Raw genomic sequence first — 11,136 nt, forward strand, 5'->3', positions numbered from 1 at the left:
AGAGGGTATAGATCCTTCATTTGGATCTCATGCCTTGTGGACCCATCTAGTCCTTCAAGAAATCATTTCTTTGGTGGGTAGAGAGTTATCATGGTTATACTCAAGTAAGATTGTTATGACTGATTGTCTCTCATTACCCATTTAATTAAAAAGGAAAATTAACATATCAATTCATTTTCATTATTTTGACAGCAATGAAGCAAAAAAGAAAAAAGAAGAAGCAGGAAATCATTAATTAAATTTTACGTTTCACCTATGACTTGTTCATAAATCAGTTTGGAAACTATTAAAGAGAAGGTAAAGAGAAAAAGTTTCTCTTAAGAGTGTGCAGTTGATTGTCAATAAATAAAACTGATTACCTAGGAGAAACACAAATTTTATCAACAAATTTTCTTATTTCTCTACCCCTAACATAATGAACACCAGAATATTGGAGTAGTTTCAAGACTTAAATTGACAAAATCAAAAACCTAATATGTAAGCTAATTAAAATAGGCATAAATCTAGGCTATTTTTTTTTTAATGTAAAATTTCCCCTATATTTTAAGATAGTCATGAGAAGAAAGATCTGTTGAGAAAATGTCTTTTTTCTTCTTCTTTGTTTTTAACAAGATTATTTATTTATTTATTTTTAAAAAATGGGTTTTACTAAAAAGAAATAAAAGGTAAGAAATAATGGAGTTTACAAGGAGTATCTGGGTGTAAAGGGTCAGCACAAGAGAAGAAAGTGCACAACACTGTGGTAGGTCCAAAATGACAACACTCCTTGTGGATTCTGGTTACTCGAGCGATAGTAGTTGCGTGGGCAATGTTTGCAAGGTGGAACATGGAATATCTGTGGGGCCATCACTTTTTATGGAGGATAATCAATTGTAAAAATCCTACACGTACTTCCTGTTTACACTGTTTTCTTTTGTTTTCTATCCCTGCCCTATTGCGCAATACAGGTTGTTGAGAATTATCAACAAAATACGAAAGAAGAAAAAACCCTTTGTCTCTTCCAATCAGGACCTCTTTCTATACTCCCATTATTACTGGTATGGGATCCAAGTCTCATAGAAGATCTATTTTATATATATATATATATATGTGCAATGAAAGGAATTTTGAAAATAACTCAACTTAAGATCTCATGCACTGTATCCAAAAAGAAGTTGAAAAGATAGAGAAGCTTTTGGTATTTACTATTCCATTTTTACGTACAATGTAAAAACTGATTTCAAGGTTTTGATTGGAATAAAGGGGGGCAAAGGGTGAGTTGTTTCAGATCCGTCTTTGACAGAGAGCCAGCAAAATCTGCTGTGAACCCACGTTTCAAGACTACTTAAGAAGATGCATTTGAGATAGGACAAGATATACATACGCTTCTTTAGATGTTGCTGTACTTTAAATTCTCAAATTAAATTTAATCGTGTGATTGTATTGACTAGTAAGTAATAAATTATATATCTGAATTTACTTGTTGGCATAAGAAGATTATAGTATTTGTGTTGCATTAGTCAATGCAAAGTGATCAGATTTGATTAGAGAACCTAGGAGTACTCTACCTAAATTTTGCTTTCTAAGAAAAAATAATTTGGTTACTTTTTTGAGTGAAAAATTGGTGTAACTTGAGTACCTCCAATCTTAGAAAAGAATCCTCTCTATTTGAAATAGACTCCTAAAAATCAAGAGGGTCATATCCTGATTGAAAATAAAGAAGATCATATTCTGATATTCTTCCCGTCGTAACTTCCTTTTTTTTAAGAATTTCTTACAATACACTTATGTTATCTATTTACTCCATAATTATTAAAATTAAGTTGAAACCACTAAATCATACTTTTTGTGGTTTCACTTTCAAACCAAATGTTTTGGTTGAATTTCTCAATAATTTAGAAAAATGTACAAATGATACGTTACATTTAAAAAAAAAAAAACTTTACAAAGTAGACAAGAACATGACTCGTAAATGTTCCATCCATCCTTGAATTCTAACTCTTCTTGAACGGAACGGAATTCTATTGGTACCGCCAAAATGTTGACACCTTTGCTCCACTGAAAGATTCCAACTTTGTTATTTTTGTTTTTTTGGTTGCCGAATGATCGGTTCTATCTTTTCTTATTTTTTTAATCTGTGAAAAGATTATAATGCAGAGAGTATCATGATGTTTGTAAGACAAGGTCAAAAAGTGAAAAAAAGAAAAGAAAAAAGAAACCGCCCCTTTTGAAACTGACTTACTTACATGTAAAATCCTTTGTTTATTTTGTATTAGAATGTTCACGTATGAATGACCTAGTTAGTTAAGTGCCGAAGTTTTACCTAACATATTTGTACCAATAGTAAGATTATTATAATATACAATTATGTTCAAATTGATAAATTTAATTTTTTAGATAAAGTGGTATATATTCCTGTATTTTATACATTTTAATTTCCACCTTCCCACTAAATCTTACAGAACACTTTTTTATGGGAAAATCTTACATAACTTCATTGGCCAATCAGCATTGAGCTAATTGGCATAGTACCATATATACTATAGTAGTACATTTTCTCCTACAATTAAAGAGGAGGTCTAAAGCTCAACCCACTGTAAAAAGTCGAAAACCTTAGAAGAAGTAAATAAAATCTATTGGTTTTCAAATCTCAAAGTGATCTCATATATTTTTCAGACAACGATGTCTCATGATTTAAGTTGTTAGAGAGTTAAAAAAATTATATAAAATAATTAAGATTGCATTTTTTTTTCTTTCTTATAACGTATGCTTTGAGGCTTAACATAATTTTATTGGTCATTCAGGCCTCACAGTCAAGTAAGGAAGTATTTCAAATATTTTTCAAGGCGTGAAAGGAATATTTCGATAATTATAAAAGAGGCGAAAGTATATTCTTATATGAGTAGAGGTCCACGTATTGCGAAAGGCTCGTTGCATGGAGTCGACACATTATGCTATCTCATAAAAGAAAATATCATCATTTCTTTTCTATATAACAGCCTTTTGTAGAAGGGGTGCAATATATCAATATGCCATCAATAAGTTCTCCAAGTTACGTGGCTGCAATGTAAAGTGCAAATACTGGTTGTAGCACAAAGAGAGGGTGGCACTTCTTCATCTGAAAATTCCAGCAACAGAAGTGTTTTTTAGGGGAAAAAAAAAATATACACTAAACATATCAGCAAGTTTTTTTTTTGTTGGATCTTTTTATGAAAAAAGCACGTGTAAGTGTAAGAATAATAGAATATTATGTAGCAAATTCGGACCCAAGAAAATGTGCCTTTCCAATTTAATGAATTTGAAGAATTAGTGAGTACATTTTAATGATATGTTACATCTATGGTCTATCTTTTTCACTTTGGTAAAAATGGTAGGAAATTTTATATAAAAACGAAAATTGTGAAGCTGTTTTTTTGATACAAAATTGTGAAGCTGTTTGATTGCTGCAAGAGCTTGCTCTTTCCGCCTTACAAAAAAGGATCATTTTCATTTCAAGATTTTTCTATTTCCTGTTTCATATTTTATTTTACAAATAGAAAGGTGTATGGACTATTATTATTAAAAAAAAAAATTTAAATTGTGTGATAATCTGTACGCTTAATTCCCAAAAAAAAAAACTGAACAATAAATAGGACAAAAATGATAGGATTTGAAAGGGAAGGAATCTTGTGCCCCGCATTTTAGGTTGATGTCCCATAAATTATGGGCTTAAATAAAATTTATTTATTTTAATTGCTAAGTAACACAAGGAGGTGAGAGGGAATAATCATACACATAAGCCACGTGTCCAACCAATACTTATCTAAAAAAAAATCAGATATATACATTCTTCATCTCATAGCATGTAGGTTCCATAGTTTTGTGGGGACTCACACTGAGAGATCGAGGATGATGATAAGTAAAGCTGTGGTCATAAAAAAAATTTCACAACACTATCAAATTTGCCTATCACTTTATAAAAAAATAATTTGGTAGGCCCAAGTCAAATGATGAGTAAAGCAAATTAGCAGTTCACACACAAGTCATTAAAGAAAATAATTTTTAATTGTATAGTATGGTAGGCCCAAGTGTGACGTGATAGTAAATTGGGGGATGTTGTGGCAGCTAGACATTGGCTGGAGGAGTAGTTACAATAAATATGGAAATTAAAAGAAAAAGGGTTAGAGCTTGATTAGGAAACCACCCCAATAATCAAAGATTTTTTCAATTTGAAAATGGATTTTCTCCTTGGTTCAAATTAAATATTACAAAAATTTAAAGGTGTAAAAATTGTCATGTTTTTATAATTTTAAATGACTTGACAATTTAGAAACTGTTAGATTTAAAAATTAAAATATTAATCATGAAATGGACTCTGTTTATTTCAAGTGAAATGAAGAAGATTTTGTTTCAAAAAACAAGAAAAAAACCAACAATGAAACATGACGTCTATCCCTCTAGACGGGTGGAAATGTGATACTTGTTTTATGGTAACTTACAACAAATGCCAAGCCACAAGTATGTATAGGGCTTTCACTTGATAGAAAGGGACTTCCAACAAACAACACACTAAGGTGCCAATTGTTTATTCTTATAATCTACATTTTAGTTTATGTTTATCCTTGATTGTACTTTTTCAACACGTTAATTAAAGAAAGTTCTTGTTCAGCACTTTAATTTTATGTTCGATTTAATATTGTGCTTTACTATCTTCAGGATTTGAATCATCTTCATTTAAAAGTGCAATGAAAAGTGTCTATTTAAAAGCAATGATTTGAAGCGAACTCTAAATTATACTAACCTAATTATTTAAAAACTGAACCTATTAGTAAAAAATTAATTATTGTTAAACTAAACTAGAATAATAAGTTTTTGAATAAGTTGACATAATTTTGATCCTAAATTTATTTGACTTTGAATTATATATGACCTTTAAATGAATACAATTCACCTCAAAGTAAAATGGAGAGGAACCAAGTGGTTTGTAATCATTTTTGAAAGACGTGTAACTATGATTACAATAGGACAATTTAGCTCAAGTCCTCCTAGTAAAGACAATATCCAACCCGTCATCCTCGAATGCAACATCAAAAACACATTCTCCGTCAAGCTTGAGTCAAGCCGTAGACTCGAGTAAAAAAATTTCCATCCATCTACAACTAAATTAGACAGGTAGAAAATAACTAATGAACCCTAGAGTAGTGGTTACTTCGTCAGATTGGACTCATCAATAAAGAGTTCCTCACTTTTTGACCCACATTGATTTAAATTTAGACCTACTATCAACTTGGATATCTCAGTCTGTTCAATTGTACGATAAGCTGTACCTATAAAATTAGTTTTTAAAGTAATCCTCGATGTTATTGGCACTGCATGTGTTGGGGTTAGGTTTGTTTAGGAGCATAATGCAGTTGATATTAATTGAGAAGGATATACGATCATGCCGGAAACGTAGACACACCAATAAATAGGCCCCATGTAAACAACTTGGTCCAAAAGGAAATCTAAACATTGATATCACAATCCTGCCAAATAATTCAATCACTCATTTCGATAGCTTAGGTATCCCTTTTATTAAGAACTTGCCAAATTGCATCATTATAATACTCTAATGTCTTTAGAGAAAGTTACTACAAAGTGTATATCGAAGAATTTCATTGGCATAAGACAAGAAAGATAGGCTCACACTGTGTTTTTTCCCCCATTTTGGTAGGCTCAATCTGATATAGTAGCACAATAAGGAACTAAAAAGCGTGTTGTTTTGGTCAATAATCTACAACACAATCTTTCTTAGAGTATTTTCTTTCATTTCCTTAATCACATTATCATAATTATTCTTATTCTTATTTCCTTTTGTTATTATTGTATAGAATGGTAGCTCCTGTTTCAAAAAAACGCGACAAAGTGAACTGAAAAAACCCACTTGCATTATTGAACTACAAGATTTGAATTGGCTGTCCTCTATCACTAATTGAGTCTATTATGGTTTTCTCACATGTGTAGCTCGTTTTTAGTTTTTAATTGCACTACTTGCTCTTTGCTTTATGAGTTTTAGCTTAGCATGACATGTAGCTAATGATGAGTAACAGTTCAAACATTAGCTACCAGGTAAAGGTAATGACTTACACATTAGAAAACAATAACAAAAAAAACTACTATAGCATAGTATTTGGCTAATCCAAACTTGGGATCCTCCTCTAGTGCAAAATCTAATAAGGTCAAAAGTTTCAACCCGTTGAATGTTCTAGGATGCGTCTTCTACAGTAAAAACAATGTCATCAACCACTACAAGTTCCTTCCAATTGAAACATGGCTGTCATTCGCGTTTTTGCTACGTTAACATCAATAGCCACTGAATTTTCATGGGGGAGAAGAGAATAATTTTGACTTCCCATTTGAACTTATGCTTGATTGATGTAGATTCTTATCTTTTTAACCAAAAAAATGAAAAAGGCTAACCTAGGGCTAGGGCAAAACAATACGCGGCGGCCGGTATAAGCATTCGATTTCTGCCCATAATGGTCTGGAAGGGCAACCACCATTTGTAAATAGAAACATATGTGATATGTGGTGCCCATATGCACGATTGATGGACATGTTTGAATCAGAAATTCTCTCTTTTGAACCATCCCTCCTCCCTCTGATTAAAGGAAAATATGCTTGATGTTTGTGTCAACAAGATTTGATAGGTACACATGGAGTGCCATCACTGACTGAGAATTTAACTGGAATTTGAATTATAGAATCCCATTGGGCCCTTTCAACTCATCAACTATCTACGTCTATTTGGTGACAGGGAATTTATTCTTCTTGATGATATGATAGAAAAGAAGAAGAAGAAGAAAAATATATTTTTATATAAAGATATTTTGAGCTCTCTAGTTCGCCTTTTACTTTAATGGGACTTTCGAACTAGCTAGAGAAAAAAGTGTTTGAAATGCAAGGGTATTCCAAAGAGACTTATACTTTGACTGAATTCAAATGGCCAGCAAGTAGCAAAGGGCCAGCAAATCAGTTGGCATTTGGATCCCCTCTTTTGATCTTTTTTCTCGGCTTCTAGCCCCCACATTGGCTGCATTTGTTTCAGGGTAGAATGTTTTAGGACAGACACATTTTCTTTTTTTTAGTGTTTGGTTGTCTTAAAAATATTCTAAAAAATTATTCCATTGTTTGGCACAGTGTAAATAATTTTTTTTTTTCATTCTTTTATGAGAAATGATACGTCCACAACATTTTTACAACAAATCATAGGTAGTTAATTGTTATTGGTTCATATTTAAATCTAACACTAAGATTACTTTTTAGCTCCAACAATAATAACCAGTAACAATCTGTCACTTAAGATCTGTTATAAAAATATTGTGAACATATCATTTCTCTTCTTTTATATATAAAAATACCTCCAACTGACCAAAATAATCTCGAAAGGTCAATAAATATTAATATACCTATTTGAATCACCAATATGATTAAATAGCCTTGAATTGTCAAAAAGATTAAAATAACCTAAAATCTCTAAAATTACCGAAAATACCTCCCAAAACTTCCAAAATTGACCAAACTACCATTGGGCCTCCAAAATGGACAAAAATGATTTCAAGAGTATTTTGATTATTTTGGTGGTTCTAAGGGTATTTTTGTCATTTGGACATTCTAAGGGAATTTTGGTCATTTTTGTGGTTTTTTTTTTTGGGAGGGAGGGGGGCGTATTTTGGTTATTTTTTCATTGACATCTTGGTTAATTTGAATGTTTTATGGGTATTTTTGCCATTTTGATGGTTTGAGGATATTTTGATCATTTTAGAGATTTTAAGGGTATTTTGGTAATTTCAAAGATTTTAGACACACATTGGTCATTTTAGATTTTAGGGGTAATTAGGTCATTTTGGAATCTTTAGTCATATTTTGGGAATTTCGATGTTTTTTCTTTTGGTAGATATTTTGAGGGTATTTTAGTAATTTTAGACATTCGGGAGGATATTCTAATTATTTAAGAAGTTTTAAGAGTATTATGGTTATTGGAATTATTAAATTATATTTTAGTCATTTTGGGATATTAGGGGGGGTATTTTATATATTTCAAAGGTTCTCACTCCCATGCACAAAAAAAAGAAAAAGAAAAAGCAAATAGGGGTGTGGAAACTAAAGTTACTAAACCATAACATGCTCAAATAAAACTTGAGTTGACTAAGTTTCAGTAAGTGCAATTCGTTGCTATACTCAGCCTTGACTCACGTTGCATCGAGACCATGATCTTGCATCTCATGTCCTCCATAGAACTTTGTTCCTAGGCTAAATTTTTCTTCATTCTCAGTAAGTCGGCTGATCTTAAATTTTTCGTTGCACTTTGAACCACGTACAAATTAAAACTTGACTTTGTTGTTTGAACTTATATTTGAAGATCATTGCTTTGAATGATGTGATCGGAGTGATGGTAGAGATTTGGGGGTTTCTAGTGTATGGGTGATTTCAGCTTGATGACTGGTCAATCATCATGAGTGGTAATTGAAATTTGTGGGTCAATGATGTGTTGTTGATTTGAGTTAACTCAAATCAACAATACATCATTGATAGGTTGGCCATTAATAGACACCTCTCTCTTTTGTGTGTATGACGGATTTTGTCTTTTATTTTGTAGAAGAGTGTTGCTAGGGTTTGTGCTGGGTGGAATAGAAGAGATCATGTTTAATTTAGTTTATCATTTATCTTTTTCCTCGTTTAATCATACAGTGTTGTTACTGGCTTTATTTATTATTATTATTTGGTTATATATATACTAGCCTCATTACATTTGCGCATGCATGAGGCTTTTGTTTTTGTTTTAGTGTCATAATTTTCTTTTTATTTTTAAAATTTTGGATAAGTTTATTTTTAAGACATTATTGATTAGGAGAGTATTCTATTTTGTAGGCATTTTAAGTGGAGTTAGTGATATATTTTTACCGAGTTGTCTTCAAGTATATATTTTTTTTTTCTGGTTATATGTAAGGTTTAGGGGTATTTCTAAATCATATAAAAGTCTAGTCCAAAGATGAAAATCCTCTTTTTTACACACACACACACACACACAATGACAAAATTTAGTTACAAAATTGGTTGTAGTCTAAGACTATATTTTTACTTAATAAAATAAATATTACTACATATTTTAAAAATCTAATCGTTAAATTGTATGTTCTTTATGTTTTTAATACATATGTTAAATTTTGTGTCAATTGGATATTATTCACTATATGATTCGTAAGCTTATATTTTATGCATAATTTTAAGCTACAAAACTTGCAATTTAAACAATTTATTAATGACATAGTAATTGATCTTTAATTTTCTAAAAATTTTGCAAGTATGGAGAATATAAAATGAAGATGTAATTGAATGATAGATTTATCAAAATTCACCTCCAATAAAAAGATGTTGAGTAAGGTTAAAGGCTAAAGTTACAACCAATTCTGTAACTAAATTTTGTCCAAATATATATAAATTTGGTTTTATTTGTATTGGAAATCAAAGAAAAAAAACATGTCTTGTAAGTTGTTTTAGTACTTTATTTTCAGCTATCACCATCTGTTTTTTAATCTCAAGTTACTATAATTTTAACAACTTTCAACACCTGGTCGATTGATCAAGCACTGAAGTCGACTGATTGAATGTTGCATATTAGATTAGATTGCAGATTTCAAGCCCAATCCACTATCCAAGCTTCTAGGGTTTCGTGCTACTTGATTCAGATTATAGAAGAGACCTTATAGGACAAAATCAAATAAAGAGAAGTGCTGCATATTTTGTATCTAGGGTTTTTGTACCCAAAACTTTCTTAAAACTTCTACTGGTGATATTCTATGAAGCAACTTCAAATCTAGTACTATAGATGTTACTATTGAATCTGGCAACCGATGTTGTTGGAAATCTAAATCTTCAAGTGGAGTCTTAAAGCCACGGATTTGAGGTTTATGCTGGAACATCTCCATATAAAAGAAGTTGGCGAATATCGGAGCCAAGTTTGGTAATTTAAGTAAGTTTACGAAGAATAAAGTTATTTAATTTGTAAACTTCTATTTGATAGTGGATTTATCCACATTGGTTATGAGAAGGTCAATTTCACCCAGGTTTTTAATGTTAAATTTCTGTACAATATTGATGATCAACAAAGGCTATTCATAATTAATTTAATTAACAACTTAGCCTTAAAACTGGTTAATTGGTATTTTAACATGGGTCTAAAAATAAACAAACACACACACATATTTTTGATAAGTTGCAATTCATTAATCAAAAGACAGAGAAGACAGGGGAAATCTTCCTTACAAGCATCAACTAAACTAGCCATTTGTTTGGTACTTAGAGCATTTACAATGAGTTTAAAAACCTTCATTTTTCTTAAAATTTTCTATCCCAAACCCATTTTTTGCCTTCTAACGAACTCGCCAGCAGGGCATCAATTTTCCCTAAAGCTACAATAACTCATCAATATTGTTGAGTATTGTAGCAACACAATATATATATATATATATATATATATATATATATATATATATATATATATATATATATATATATATATATTAGGGTAAAATACTATTTTGGTTCTTAAATTTTAACAAAAGTTTGTTTTTCATTCCTAAACTTTAAGAAGTTCATTTTTAGTCCCTAAACTATTGAAAAGTTCATATTTGGTCCCTAAACTATTGAAAATGTTTTATTTATGTCATTAAAATTTACTAAAAATTTGTTTTTCATTCCTAAACTACTGAAAAAGTTCTTTTTTCATCCTTAATTTTGTCTCTACAGTCTATACTATTCAAAAAACTCTTTACAAAGTTTAGGGATGAAAAAAGAACTTTTTAAAATTTAGGGACAAAAGACAAACTTTTAGTAAAGTTTAGGGACCAAAATAGTATTTTATCCTATTCTTTTGTAATATTTTATTCTCACTCTCCCTCTCTCTTTCTATCCAATGGTAGCGGTTGTTTCATGGAGGTGTGGCGGATCCATGGTCTACTTGCACATTGGATCATGGCATTGTGCCCCGCCTCTGATAGATTGATGCACTGGACTTACCGCTGCAGCATTGGATTAAGACCTCATGCTCTACCTTATAAAGTTTGACATCGAGTGTTGAAGAAGACTTGATTATTTGTGGTAGATTTGGAAATTAAATTTGTTTGAGGAGCTGTATGG

The sequence above is a fragment of the Castanea sativa genome, chromosome 5 (assembly GCF_040712315.1).
Source record: "Castanea sativa cultivar Marrone di Chiusa Pesio chromosome 5, ASM4071231v1".
NCBI lineage: Eukaryota > Viridiplantae > Streptophyta > Magnoliopsida > Fagales > Fagaceae > Castanea > Castanea sativa.